Source organism: Capricornis sumatraensis, chromosome 17 (assembly GCF_032405125.1).
Source record: "Capricornis sumatraensis isolate serow.1 chromosome 17, serow.2, whole genome shotgun sequence".
NCBI classification, from domain to species: domain Eukaryota; kingdom Metazoa; phylum Chordata; class Mammalia; order Artiodactyla; family Bovidae; genus Capricornis; species Capricornis sumatraensis.
Genome location: NC_091085.1, coordinates 46482130 through 46496707, shown reverse-complemented (window position 1 = coordinate 46496707; position 14578 = coordinate 46482130). Strand labels below are relative to the sequence as shown.

Genomic DNA, 14578 nt, shown 5'->3' with positions numbered 1-14578 from the left:
CTCAGCCTTCTTTATGGTCCAACTCTCACATCTGTACATGACTACTGGAAAAACTATAGCTTTGACTATACAGACCTTTGCTGGCAAAGTGATGTCTCTACTTTTTAATGCACTGTCTAGATTTGTCATAGTTTTTCTTTCAAGGAAGAATTGCGACTATGGAATTAGTTAAAATTTTGAGATACTAACTGAGACCACTTTCCTGTGGGCTTTCTTATCTCTTTATTCTTTTCATGGAGGAGAGATGGTTGAGCCAAGGAAAGTCAAATTTTTAGTTTTAAGTCCCCAAATATGCCTTTGAATCCCATATAGGAAAGTAGGAAAGACAACATTCTTCAAGGCCAAAACTTTCATTGACAAAAGCGAGGTTTTCTGAGAAACAAATCACTTCTATGTGGGAAAAGCAGAGAAGAATTATGGCCACTCTTATTCTATTAGAAGTAAATGTAGTAATTTGCTTATGCCAAATAACGTACCTTCTGCAGTGGCCACAGGACTGGAAAAGGTCAGTTTTTATTCCAATCCCAAAGAATGGCAATGCCAAAGAATGCTCAAACTACCATACAAGTGTGCTCTTTTCATACGCTAATAAAGTTATGTTCAAAATCCTTTGTGCTAAGCTTCAGCAGTAGGTGATCTGAGAACTTGCAGATGTAAAACCTGGGTTTAGAAAAGGCAGAGGAACCAGGGATCAAATTGCCAACATTTGTTGGATCATAGAGAAAGCAAGGGAATTCCAGAAAAACATCTACTCTGATTCATTGACTATGCTCAAGCCTTTGATTGTGTTGTTGTTCAGTTGCTCAGTCGGGTCTAACTCTTCGTGAACCCATGGACTGCAACACACCAGGCTTCCTTGCTCTTCACCATCACCCAGAACTTCACCATCACCATCACTCAAACTAATGTCTATTGAATCAGTGATACTATCCAACTGTCTCATCCTCTGCCATCACCTTTGGCTCCTACCTTCAATCTTTCTCAGCATCAGGGTCTTTTCTACCAAGTCAGCTCTCTGCATCAGGTGGCCAAAGTATTGGAGCTTCAGCTTCAGCAGCAGTTCTTCTAACGAATATTCAGGATTGATTTCCTTTAGAAGAGTCTTCTCCAACACCATAACTCAAAGGCTTCCATTCTTTGGCATTCAGCTTTCTTCAGGGTCCAACTATCACATCCATGCCTGACTACTGGAAAAACCATTGCTTTGACTAGATAGACCTAGGTCAGCAAAGTAATATCTCAGCTTTTTAATACATAGTCCATGTGGTCACTGAGCGTAGGACAAGACGCTACTTCACTTTCACTTTTCACTTTCATGCATTAGAGAAGGAAATGGCAACCCACTCCAGTGTTCTTGCCTGGAGAATCCCAGGGATGGGGGAGGCTGGTGGGCTGTCGTCTGGGGTCACACAGAGTCGGACACGACTGAAGTGACTTAGCAGCAGCAGGTATGTCATAGTTTTTCTTCTAAGGAGCAACCATCTTTTATTTTATTTTATTTTTTTACATAAAAGTAATGATTTAATGACTATAAGCAAGACAGAGCAATAGAATTGTGCTTCTTTTGCAGACCGGGGACAATGAAATGTTTAGCTATGATTTTCCCATACAAACATGAAACAATATTCATAGAGAATAAACACCCTCACAAATAACTGATGGGTGATGAACACACACCAAGTTCGACCAAAGCAAAACACAATCTGAAAATTTGGGGGGACATATTCATATTTTAAATTCAACATGCTCACTCTATTTCAAAACTACCTGTAGAAGCTCACAATAAATTGCTTCTATTTCCAGACGTTACAGAGAGGGTATATTCCACTGTTTATAATTGTAAAAGCAGTTCTTAAATTTGAGATTTCCACTATGCCACATATTAAAATAATTTTAGATAAAAATTTTCTTTCTCCAGCAACCTGGCTTATTTAAAAATCGCTTAGAATTACAGTGATCAATATACATGTTAAAAACGCATTAATTACCATCGTAAGCAACAGGAAATGACGACAGCATTTCCAAATCCCTTAGTGAAAAGTTTTCCTTTAATGCAGCAATTAAATTTAAAAGTAAAAGGTATTACTAGAGAAAAATCCATATGACAATAATGCCAATTGCTTCCAATGGAACAGAAGTTAGAATTAGATATCCATGTTAAAAATATTCTATGCTGATAAGGCTCAAACGTAGGTATCTGCAATGGTCGAACCAGTTGGGAGAATTTTAACAACCATCTCTGAATGCATGAAACACAATATTTTCTTTATAGTATTTATAAATATATCATACAATACTGTTTCCTGTTATGTCATATACCAATATGGCATTGTACAACAAGCATAATGCCATCTGATTCTTACAAAAGCGAATCATTTAAACAAGTCAGTAAAATAAACGGTAGTACCCGCTTTTAGGCATACAGATTGTAAAACTGAAGTTACTTTCCTTTGATCGGTTTTGCGTAGCAACAGAGAAGTAAAAAATCGAACAGGAATCAAAATGGCTAAATATGCGAGAAATTGTTATTCACAGTGACATGGCTACATAGAATGCATTATTCTATGCATATTCTTTCCATTTGTTGAATTTCAAGATAAAAAGCACTTGTTTTCTACAGGTTCACAAAACAGCATAATAACAAGAACAGTCAAGGAGGATGTAATGGAGGTTTTGTTAGTTGAGATTAACAAACTACGGCCCAATGTTTATATCCACTGCAGAAGATTTTCAAATCCAAACAATGGTGACAGAAACCATTTCACATCGGTCCTAACACAGAAAAACATCTTGCCTGCTTTCTCTGAAACTAATTCTTTCGAGAAATGATCTTTCTTTTCCATTAACGTCCATATGAATATCACATCTAGTCCATCTTTCATAGTCAAATTTAACTTCACTACAAAAGAAAGCAAATTGGACGACAGTCGCATGTATTAGCATCTATAAAGCTGTAATGGCATGAAGATATCTATATAAATCAAGGGTTTAAAATTTTTTTTCCCTCAACAGTCTCAGGTATCAACCAGATGAAGTTGCTGATGACCCATTTACTGATGATTTTCGAGGTCTATTGGCAAATGAAGATTGGTGGTTACCGTTGGGGCTGCTGCTGGTTCCATTCATAGTACTGGAAATGTGAGGAAACTGAGGATGAGGAGACTGGACTGGAGTGCTGGGACTGGGCAAACAGGAAGAGGTGGAGAGGATACCTCCTGCTGGGCTGTTGGCCTTGTCACTCCCAGAGTCACTTTCCAGTTCTCCAGTGTTTGTCAGTCCATCTCTCTGATGACTGATCTTCATTCTTTTACAAGTAGGTCGAACTCTGTATTTCAAAGGAAGTGGGCCATTCCTTCTCCAGGTATAAATGTAAGCAATATCCATTAGTGTATAGTAATCTTTTAAAGGTTCCTCTTCATACATGACATCAATCTGGAAAGTATTAGGTATATCCATTTTACTTCTGAGAAACTTTCTTAGGTGCATTACAGTCATTGCTGCTGGGGATCGTAAATATCTTTTATCATTCACCTCCTCTTTAGATTTCTCTTTGTCCTTGTTTATTTTCCGATCCAATCTGTTCTGGTCAAAGAATTCAATGGATAAACTTATTATCTCATCATCAGTTATAATTCTCTTATCTTCGTCAGCAACTTCTCCTCTATCTTCATTAGAGCCATTGGCAGCATCAGCTGAAGGATGAGCGGCATAAAAATCCCTTCTTCTCTTCATTTCATTTTTGAAAAGCCCTGGAACTAATTTGTATACAGTATCTTGAAGAGTTTTATCTGACCTTATATTCAGTAGTGGTCTGGTTTTGTGAACTTGGACATCACAGACAGGACAATACTTGCTGGTCTCCAGGTAACGCACAATACACGTTTTACAGAAGGAATGTAGACATTCTATTATGGTTGTGGCATCAATGAAGTACCCTCCACAAAGCACACACATTAGGTGGGGATTTAGCTCAGTGATCTTGATTCTGGTTGTTCGATGCATTTCTGCTTGATAAAAGATCCTCTCAACAAAGGGCGCCGTGGCCGGGAGAGCCGCAGAGGCTGCAAATAGAAGTATTCTTCTCGGGGGCCATGTGCGTCGCGAGGGTGTAGAGGGGCGCTCGGGGGAGAAAGGAACTAAAACGTGGGGCCGCGCGCGGCGCGTCCGGGCTGGAGCGGGCGGCGGCTGGAGCGGCGCCAAGGCCGGCTGGCGGCGGCGGCCCATCTTTTAATTTCATGGCTGCAGTCACCATCTGCAGTGATTTTGGAACCCAAGAAAATAAAGTCTTTCACTGTTTCCGTTGTTTCTCCATCTACTTGCCATGAAATGATGGAACTGGATGCCAGGATCTTCGTTTCTGAAGGCAGAGTTTTAAGCCAGCGTTTTCACTCTCCCCTCTCACTTTTATCAAGAGGCTCCTTACTTCTTCTTCGCTTCCTGCCATAAGGGTGGTGTCATCTGCATATCTGAGGTTATTGATATTTCTCCCTGCAATCTTGATTCCATCTTGTGCTTCATTCAGCCCAGCTTTTCCCATAATGTACTCTGCATAGAAGTTAAATAAGCAGGGTGACAATATGCAGCCTTGATGTACTCCTTTCCCAATTTGGAATCAGCCTGTTCCACTTCTGGTTCTAACTGTTGCTTCTTGACCTGCATACAGTTTTCTCAGGAAGCAGTTAAGGTGTCTGGTGTTCCCATTGAGAGAGTCAATTTCTAGGCAGGTTGATAGGAAGTTTCTGGGTCCCCAGCGAGGAGATGGGGGTCTGGGGCCCTTCAAGAGAAGATAGGGATCTGGAAATCTGAAGGAGGAGGAAACAACAAGCTTTTTTCCTACATTCCTTAGTAAGGATTATATAACAATAATGTAAATCTGCTTGAGGACATATTTCTCTTTCCTGAAAACCTTCTGATAAATCCTGTTATCTTACAATGGATATTATGAGAGTGGGTCTACTAAGATCTTTCCAACCTTGAGACATTCTTTTGATCTATTGCAATAACCAATTAAAAAGTACATAATTGCCTTGCTAAGACTAGGGATTAGGGCACTCTCCATCTCTGTTCTGATGTCTATGTTGGAAGCATTTTCTATCCCTTTTTATATTTTAATAAAGCTCTGCTACACAAAAGCTCTTGAGCGATCAAGCCTGGTCCCTGGTCCCGATGCTAAATTTACTTTGGAGATCAAGAATCTGACACCATTCACTGTAAACTATCACCATCTCTTTAAGAATTTCCCAGTTTGTTGTGATCCCCACAGTAAAAGGCTTTAGCATAGTCAATGAAGCAGAGTAGATGTTTTTCCTTTTTCTATGATCCAATGAATGTTTGCAATTTGATCTCTGATTCCATTGACTTTCCTAAATCCAGCTTGAATAACTGGAAGTTTTTGGTTTACATACTGTTGAAGCCTGGCTTGGAGAATTTTGAGCATTACTTTGCTAGCATGAGAGATGAGTGCAATTGTGTGATAGTTTGAACATTCCTTAGCATTGGCTTTTTTTGGGATTGGAATGAAAACTGACCTTTTCCAGTCCTGTGGCCACTGCTGAATTTTCCATATTTACTGGCGTATTGTGTGCAGCACTTTAGCTGCATCATCTTTAAGGATTTGAAATAGCTCAGCTGGAATTCCATCATTTCCACTAGATTTATTCATAGATGCTTCCTAAGGCCCACTTGAATTTGTACTCCAAGACATCTGGCTCTAGGTGAGTGATCACACTATCATGGTTACCTGAGTCATTAAGATTTTTTTGTATGTAGTTCTTCTGTGTATTCTTGCCACCTCTTAATATCTTCTGCTTCTGCTAGGTCCATATCATTTCTGTCCTTTATTGTGCCCATCTTTGTATGAAATGTTCCCTTTGCACCTCTAATTTTCTTGAGGGGATCTCTAGTCTTTCCCATTCTATTCCTTTCCTCTATTTCTTTTCATGTCAGGAAGCAGCAGTTAGAACTGGACATGGAACAACAGATTGGTTCCAAATAGGAAAAGGAGTACGTCAAGGCTGTATATTGTCACCCTGCTCATTTAACTTCTGTGCAGAGTACATCATGAGAAACTCTGGGCTGGAAGAAGCGCAGCTGGAATCAAGATTGCCAGCAGAAATATCAATAACCTCAGATATGCAGATGACATCACCCTTATGGCAGAAAGTGAAGAGGAACTCAAAAGCCTCTTGATGAAAGTGAAAGAGGAGAGTGAAAAAGTTGGCTTAAAGCTCAACATTCAGAAAACGAAGATCATGTCATCTGATCCCATCACTTCATGGGAAATAGATGAGGAAACAGTGGAAACAGTGCCAGACTTTATTTTTTGGGGCTCCAAAATCACTGCAGATGGTGATTGCAGCCATGAAATTAAAAGACACTTACTGAACTGAACTGACTGATTTCTTTGCATTGTTCACTTAGGAGATTTTCTTATCTCTCCTTGCTCTTCTTTGGAACTCTGCATTCAGTTGGGTATATCTTTCCTTTTCTTCTTTGCCTTTTGCTTCTTTTCTTTTCTCAGCTATTTGAAAGGCCTCTTCAGACAACCATTTTGCCTTTTTGCATTTCTTTCTCTTGGGCATGATTTTGATCACCACCTCCTGTTTAATGTCATGAACCTCTGTCTATAGTTCTTCAGGCACTCTGTCAATCAGATCTACACCCTTGAACCTATTTGTCACTTCTACTGAATAACTGTAAAAGATTTGATGTAGGTCATAACTGAATGGCCTAGTGGTTTTCCCTACTTTCTTCAATTAAAGTCTAAATTTGGCAATAAGGAGTTCATGAACTGAGCCACAGTCAGCTCCTTGTCTTGTTCTTGCTGACTTTATAGAGTTTCTCCATCTTTGACTGCAAAGAATATAATCAATCTGAGTTCAATATTGACTATCTGGTGATATCCATGTGTAGAGCGTAGAGTGTTTTCTTGTGTTGTTGGAAGAGTGTGTTTGCTATGACCAGTATGTTCTCTTGTCAAAACTCTGTTAGCTTTTGCCCTGCTTCATTTTGTACTCCAAGGCCAAACTTTCTTATTACTCAAGGTATCTCTTGATTTCCTACTTTTGCATTCCAGTCCCCTATGAGGAAAAGGACATCTTTTTGTGTGTGTGTGTGTGTGTGTGTGTGTGTGTGTGTGTTAGTTCTAGAAGGTTTTGTAGATCTTCATAGAACTGTTCAACTTTAGCTTGTTTGGCATTAGTGATTGGGGCATAGACTTGGATTACTGTGATATGGAATGATTTGCCTTGGAAATGAACAAAGACCATTCTGTCGTTTTTGAGATTGCAGCCAAGTACTGCATTTCAGACTTTTGTTGACTATGAGGATCACTCCATTTATTCTAAGGTATTCTTGCCCACAGTAGTAGATATAACTGTCATCAGAACTAAATTCACCCATTCCGGTCCATTTAGTTTGCTGATTCCTAAAATGTAGATGTTTACTCTTGCTATCTCCTATTTGACCACTTTCAATTTACCTAGATTCATGGACCTAACATTCCAGGTTCCTATATATTATTTCTCTTTACAGCATCAGATTTTACTTTCACCACAAGATGCATCCACAACTAGGTCTTGTTTCTGCTTTGGCTCAGCTTCTTCTTTCCTTCTGGAGCCATTTCTCTGCTCTTCTCCAGTAGCATATTGGGTACCTACCAACCTGGGAAGTTCATCTTTCAGTGTCATATTCTTTTGCCTTTTCATACAGTTCATTGGTTTCTCAAGGCAAGAATACTGAAGTGGTTTGCCATTCCCTTCTCCAGTGCATCACGTTTTGTCCAAACTTTACGTCATGACCTTTCCATGTCGGATGGCCTTACATGGCATCGCTCATAGTTTGATTGAATTAAACAAGGTTGGGATACATGTGATTAGTTTGGTTAGTTTTCTGTGATTGTGGTTTTCATTCTGTCTACCCTCTGATGGATGAGGATAAGAGACTTACGGAAGCTTCCTGATGGGGGAAACTGGCTGTGGCTAAAATTGGGTCTTATTCTGCTCTGGTGGGGAGGGCCATGCTTAGTAAATCTTCAATCCAATATTCTGCTGATTGGTCGGGCTGTGTTCCCTCCCTGTAGTTTGGCCAAACTGAGGGTAATGACAGTAATAGTGATCTCCTTCAAAAGGACTTATGCCAGCACAGCGTGTGTGTCCCATGACTGTTGTAGCCAGAGCCCCTGAATCTGTGGCAGGCCACTGTCGACCCACACCTCTCCCAGAGACTCCTGGACACTCACAGGCAAGTCTGGCTCAATATCTAGCATAATATTTCTGTAATACTCTTAGCTTCAGTTTTCTCTGAGTGAATGTAATGACAGTGCATGGGCGTGTGCTAAGTCACTTCAGTTATGTCTGACTCTTTGTGATCCTATGGAGTGCAGCCAGCCAGGCTCCTCTGTCCTTGGGATTCTCCAGGCAAGTATACTGGAGTAGGTTGCCATTCCCTCCTCCAGGCGATTTTCCTGACCTAGGGGCCCAATGCGAGTCTTTTCTGTCTCCTGCACTGGCAACCTACCAGTAGTGCCACCTGGGAACCTCAGTAATAGTGCATATCCAAAAAAAAAAAAAAAAAAAGGTTGGTCATACTGAATGCTTATAGTTAGTGTTCAGTAGGGGACCTGACAATTATTAACACCCAGTGGTAAAGTTATTAGTAGTATTTAGGTATGTGAAAATAACTTAAAAATATTTAATAAGTATAAACTTCTATTAATTTATAATTCAGATAATAAGCCAGTTATCCAATTTGCTTAGGGACTTTTTTTCTTTCCATGGCATTTTGGCATTGCTTTATGTACAAAATATTGAATTGCTTTTAGTAATAAAATGTGTTTTGAATATAATCATGGACATAGAGATCATAGTATTAAAAACGCATTTGCTTGCAATGCATGTTACCATCAGAGTGTAGTATGTTATATTGAACATGCCTAGTTATAGTTTCCTTTTCTTTTTTTAAAATATGCAGTCATTTTAAAAAGTGAGTTGATGAAGACTCTCTCTTTTGACCAAACATGATTTGGGCTCTTCTGAGTCCTCTTTTTGACTTACTCTCTCCTTGGCTTATTTAGTCAGGTTTTAGAAAGAATCCTGCTGGGTCACTTTACCAAAAATCCCCCATGATCTGATTAAATTCCCTAGCCCCTCCCTGGTATCCTGTCATCTTTACCTGCCTTCTGCAAAATTCCTATCAAGTTGGCTCATCCCTAACCCCCCAGACTTGAGGTTTCCTCAGTAAATTTCCGTCATTGATTCCCACCCTGCTCCTCGGTTATAAACCTCCTGAGTTGAACTTAATCTCTTTCCTGTACTACAAAACCCACTGTATTAACCCTCCTTGCCATCTTTAACAATAGTCTGAATAATTTTTTTTCTGCATAGAGTTTAAGATCATGAAGTGGTCACTAAAGATTGAACTCAAATTTGAATTGCTGATATTTCAGCAATACTTCAGCAATAATGCTATAGCAATAATACAACAATAATTACTATTATTCACAGAAATTACTGAACAGCAAAGGAAGAAATCTGCATTTTATATATGGGTTGGGCAGTGGTTCTTTCAAAGGAAAAAGCTGAAACAATGACTCTGATCTGATCTTTGGTCCTGAAGTTTTAAAGGCAGGAACACAAATGGTTGTTATTAACACAGGCTTGGGGAAGAAGAAAGAAAGAAATTAATGGTAAATTTCCAATATTGCTCTGTCTGCATGGATACTCTGGAAAGAAAGAAAAAAAAAAATGGAGGGGACAGTACAAATCTGCATTTCTCCTATAGAAAGCCTCGCCTGCTATTTTCATTTGGCCTCAAGGTTTTAGAGAGATCAATACTGATACTTTTCAGGGAAGGAAATAGGAACATGTGCCCTGGTGGAACTGCTTAGAATATTGAATAGTTTTTGACATAACTTGAGTCAGAGGCAAGGCATTACTCTCCAAGGAGAGAATTGCTACTACAGTGTGAAGCTCATGGGGAAAAAAGAAACTAAATGAAAGTTGGAAGGAGAATGAGTAGAGGTTTTTACTCCTCCCTACTTCTCAAGTTCACAAATAGGATGGTGAGTTGAGAATACAGGAGCTCGAAAAGAGCACTTTCCTCTGATGAAAACTGTTTCCCAGCCCATCATCACAATGGCAGAGGGCAATGAAAATGCCTCTCTCTCTATTTTAAATGAAAATTCATTCTTTAGGGTAGTATTTGCTTTTTTCCCTCTTTCATTCGATGGTTGCACTGCTGACATGGATTCACAATGGTTACTAAAATATTCACTGCAAAGAGCTGGTGTGAAACAGTCTCATTTACTGCCTCTCTTTTACTCATCTGGATTAACCTTTCTCCAGCAATCACAGCATTGTAAACATCCCTCAGCATTAAATAAAAAACAGCAGTGTGCAGGCTTGAACGATTGCTTCAGCTTTTTTTCTGGCCCAATGCGTGACTTGTTTTATTTAGCAGTTTCTGCATTCCCCCACTGTTTAACAATCATGCATAGCTGAAAGCTTTGCCTTCACTTTCTTTCCCTTGTTTAATGAGACCTAAGATAAAACACTCTCTCCTCCCATTTTTCCCTTAAAGGTCAAGACTTGAATCAGAATCAGATTTGTAAGGTCAGTGTTCAAATGTTACTGCTTTAGCCTGCATAGTGCCAAGAAAAAATGGAAGTCAATTGCAGAGAGGCAAAAATTAAGTTAAGGTTGACTTGAAAAAAATTCCAACTTGTATGTATTAATGCAACATTGTGGCTGAGAATTTAAACTCATAAAAGTCAAGAAAGTCAAAATTATGATCCTCCCAACTACTGTTATTCATTCCTTGCACACATGATAGTATTTTATGTACTGTATTTGCTGTTATATTTATGCCCTTATATAGAATATGCCAAGTTATGGTTACTAGGGGAAACATAACTTTTCATTTCTAACTTTCCTGCATTCTAATTCTTCAGTACAATTAGCGTTAGCCTTCTCTTCCCTTTCCCCTTATTTTATTTCTCAAAGGAAAAAAAAAAAAACAAATGAGATGACCACGTATCTCCCTGTTTTAACTGTTCATTGACCTTTTGGACTTATACATTTGTGGGTCAGGTTGCAAGTAAGGTAGAAAATTTCCTTTGTTTGGGAGAAGAGCTTTCTGCAGCTTGCAGACAAAAACCCAGTGATTTTTCTTTGCGGAGGAGGCCTGCAGAAAGTTGGCGGAGCTCTCCAAGGTCCTGAATCTCTATCCGTGTACTGTTCATAGCTTTGTATATCCTGCTTTATACTCAGTTTGGAAAATAAAATAAAATTTACAAGTTAAAACATAGTCAATAGTAGAGTACAGGTCTGTGAAGTTTCAGAGCAAAGTTTTAAGAGAAAATAACCAGTTTCTACTAGATTGGAAATTGTTTTATTTTCAGAAGAGAAAGTGCTTCAGAATATTCGGTACAGATAATCCAAATCCAGCATAATTGAACAGAGTAATTAATACCTGCATAGATACAAGAGGTTTATTCGGTCATTTTAAGGCTCTATTTATTTAGCAGAATATGGCTGGTGGTAGAAAAGACTTTGGAATCAGACTTTGGATCTGTATTCAAATCTTGATTCTGATACTCACTTGATTTCTGGTCCCATTTGGACAAGTCACTTAACCTTTTGGAGCCCTGATCTCCTAGCTTTTTAAACTGGTAACAATTTCCCCTTCTTGTAGGATTCTATAAAGATTACATGATAAATTTAAATAATCTGTCTCATGACAGGTGCTCATAAAAGTATAGCCGAGTGATTAGCAGCAAGATACTAAAACCAGACTGCCTGTGTCTGCAGTCAAGCTATGACACTCAACTGTGTGACCTTGGACACACAGGTTAATATCTCATTTCACTTTTCTTATCTGTAAAGTAGGGATAATAATGAAATTCTTGTGAAAATTGAATGAGTTAACTTATGTAATTTCTAAAGGCAGTGCCTAGAGCATATTAATATTGGAGAAGTAAATGGCAATCCACTCCAGTGTTCTTGCCTGGAGAATCCCAGGGACGGGATAGCCTGGTGGGCTGCCGTCTCTGGGGTCGCTCAGAGTTGGACACAACTGAAGCGACTTAGCAGTAGTAGCAGAGTATATTAAACACCTTATTGATGTCAGCTAATAATACTGTTGCTCCCTTTTAGATATTGAGTGTCACAATCAAAAATAACTTGAGCAATTTATAGCTTATTAAATAGTTTTCAAATTTTCCAAATTGCCACTTTTGTTTTCCAACATTTAGAATTTCCTTCTATGATAAGTAATTCACTTTCAGCTTAATTCTAATAAATGGTAAAACTAATGGATATCTATTTCTAGTTAGAATTGGAAACAAAGGCAAACTTTGTGTGAAATAAAGTGAAAGTGTTATTCCTTCAGTTGTGTCCAATTCTTTGTGATCCCAGGGACTGTAGCCCACTGGGCTCCTCTGTCCAAGGAATTCTCCTGGCAAGAATACATAGTGAATGGATAGCCATCCCCTTCTCCAAGGCATCTTCACAACCCAGGGATTGAATCCAGGTCTCCTGCATGGCAAGCAGATTCTTTAGCATATGAACCACCAGGGAAGCCTAACTAGTTAAGGTATGATGCCACTAGTCACCATTATAGCTCCTTTAAACATCTTTTTTATTTTTTTTCATATAACTTTTTAGAAACTATTAACTTTACTAGAGTTGAATTTTGATTCAACCTACTTAAATCATGACTTTGCATAAATTACCCATGAAATAAGTGGCTCAAATTTCCCATTAATTATGTTGATTTTTCAGTTACATTGTTACCTTGCTTATGAACAATATACATCAGTTCTTTTTCACGATCATTGCATCTTATAAATATATCTTCCTTCTTTGCCTTTGGTTTTGCAACTTTAACCAATACCGACTCTGTTTTAATCACAATTTCTTTACTTACCAAATATATTTCCCTTGGCACTTGCTTCCTTTAGGTCTCAAACATGCAAATTATTCATTTCTGAATGCTAATGGAGCATTTTGATTTCCTTGGACAAGATTCCTTGGTTAGATAATTGTTTTCACTCTCATTTGTCATTTTATTTAATTAATTCTTACTAAGCACATACATTAGCCAGAGACTTGGGGCATTTAAAGCATGTGCTATGCCTTCCTTGTTTGATACCATTCAAATGTCTATATCATTGCTCTCACATGATATATATATCAGTATAATATATGTCAAATATAAACATTTTTTATTTATATATAAAAAAGAAACAGGTAAAATTAATTTTGATAAAGTATTTTATTTGGTCCAATACATCCACAATTTTATCATTTCCATGTATAGTTTATATAAAATTATTGCTGAGATATTTGCATTCTTTTTTACACAGTTAATTTTAGTTTATAGTTATATTGAAGTATAATTGACAAATAAAATTGTAAGATATTTTAAGTATCCAATGTGATGATTTGATATACATAAAAATTTAGGAAAGATTTCCTCACAGAATAATAAATTAAAACACATCCATCACCTCACATTGTTACTTTTTTTTCTTTTTTGGTGTGAATGCACCCTGTCTTTAAAATCTAATGTGTGTTTTACATTTTTAGCACATCCCAGTTCTGACTGGCCACATTTCTACTGCTCAATACATGCATGTGATTGTTGGCTACAGCTTTGAACAGCACAGGCTCCTTTAAAACAGGAGGCTGATATTAAACACTGTAGCACAAATGTGGGATTAGATAGCATCTATTCAATAAAAGGACTTCCCTCTAACCTCAGTAAAACATTAAAAAAAAATTTTCCCTTAACTCAATGTATGTTAGTTTTCCCAACATAGCAATCAATGTTAAAATGAAATTATTCAAATCAATGATATGGTGAAGGTGTTGCAGTTAATTAATAAATTATAAAAGCCATTTATAGTTGAGATAGTGTTGGGGACTAATGCCTTATTATCTCTGATGAGTATTTTCTAGATTTAAGAAAATAGCTGAAGTTTAGATTTTAGAGTAGCATAAACTGAATTGGAAGTATATTCCTGGAGCCTAAAGTGTAATGACTTTTTTTTTCTTTAAGAAAGTAACATAGAAACATACAAGCTCAAAGATAAAGTACACACAGGCAGGAACATTGGTAGTGAAGGATGTTTCATCTTCAAGACACTCACATATTCAGGTATCTAGGGAATCACCTTTAAAAAACCCAACAATAATGGCTTGAGCAGCCCTACACATGGGAGTCCCAGAGGTGTTTCAGAACACTGGTTATAACATTACATTTCAAGGTAAGTCTTGGTTCCCATGGAAATCTTCAAGTGTGTACTGCAAGTCGGACATTTTGAAACCTTCAGTTCAATTCAGTCACTCAGTCGTGTCCGACTCTTTGCGACCCCATGAATAGCAGCATGCCAGGCCTCCCTGTCCATCACCAACTCCCGGAGTTCACTCAGATTCACGTCCATCGAGTCAGTGATGCCATCCAGCCATCTCATCCTCTGTCATCCCCTTCTTCTCCTGCCCCCAATCCCTCCCACCATCAGAGTCTTTTCCAATGAGTCAACTCTTCACCTGAGGTGACCAAAGTACTGGAGTTTCAG

The 14578-nt window shown here is 38.3% G+C and overlaps 1 pseudogene; it reads right to left on the bottom strand.

Moving 5' to 3' along the window:
- Nucleotides 1–3021: 3021 nt before the first annotated feature.
- Nucleotides 3022–4002, bottom strand: LOC138093988 (polycomb complex protein BMI-1 pseudogene; annotated as a pseudogene).
- Nucleotides 4003–14578: the final 10576 nt, after the last annotated feature.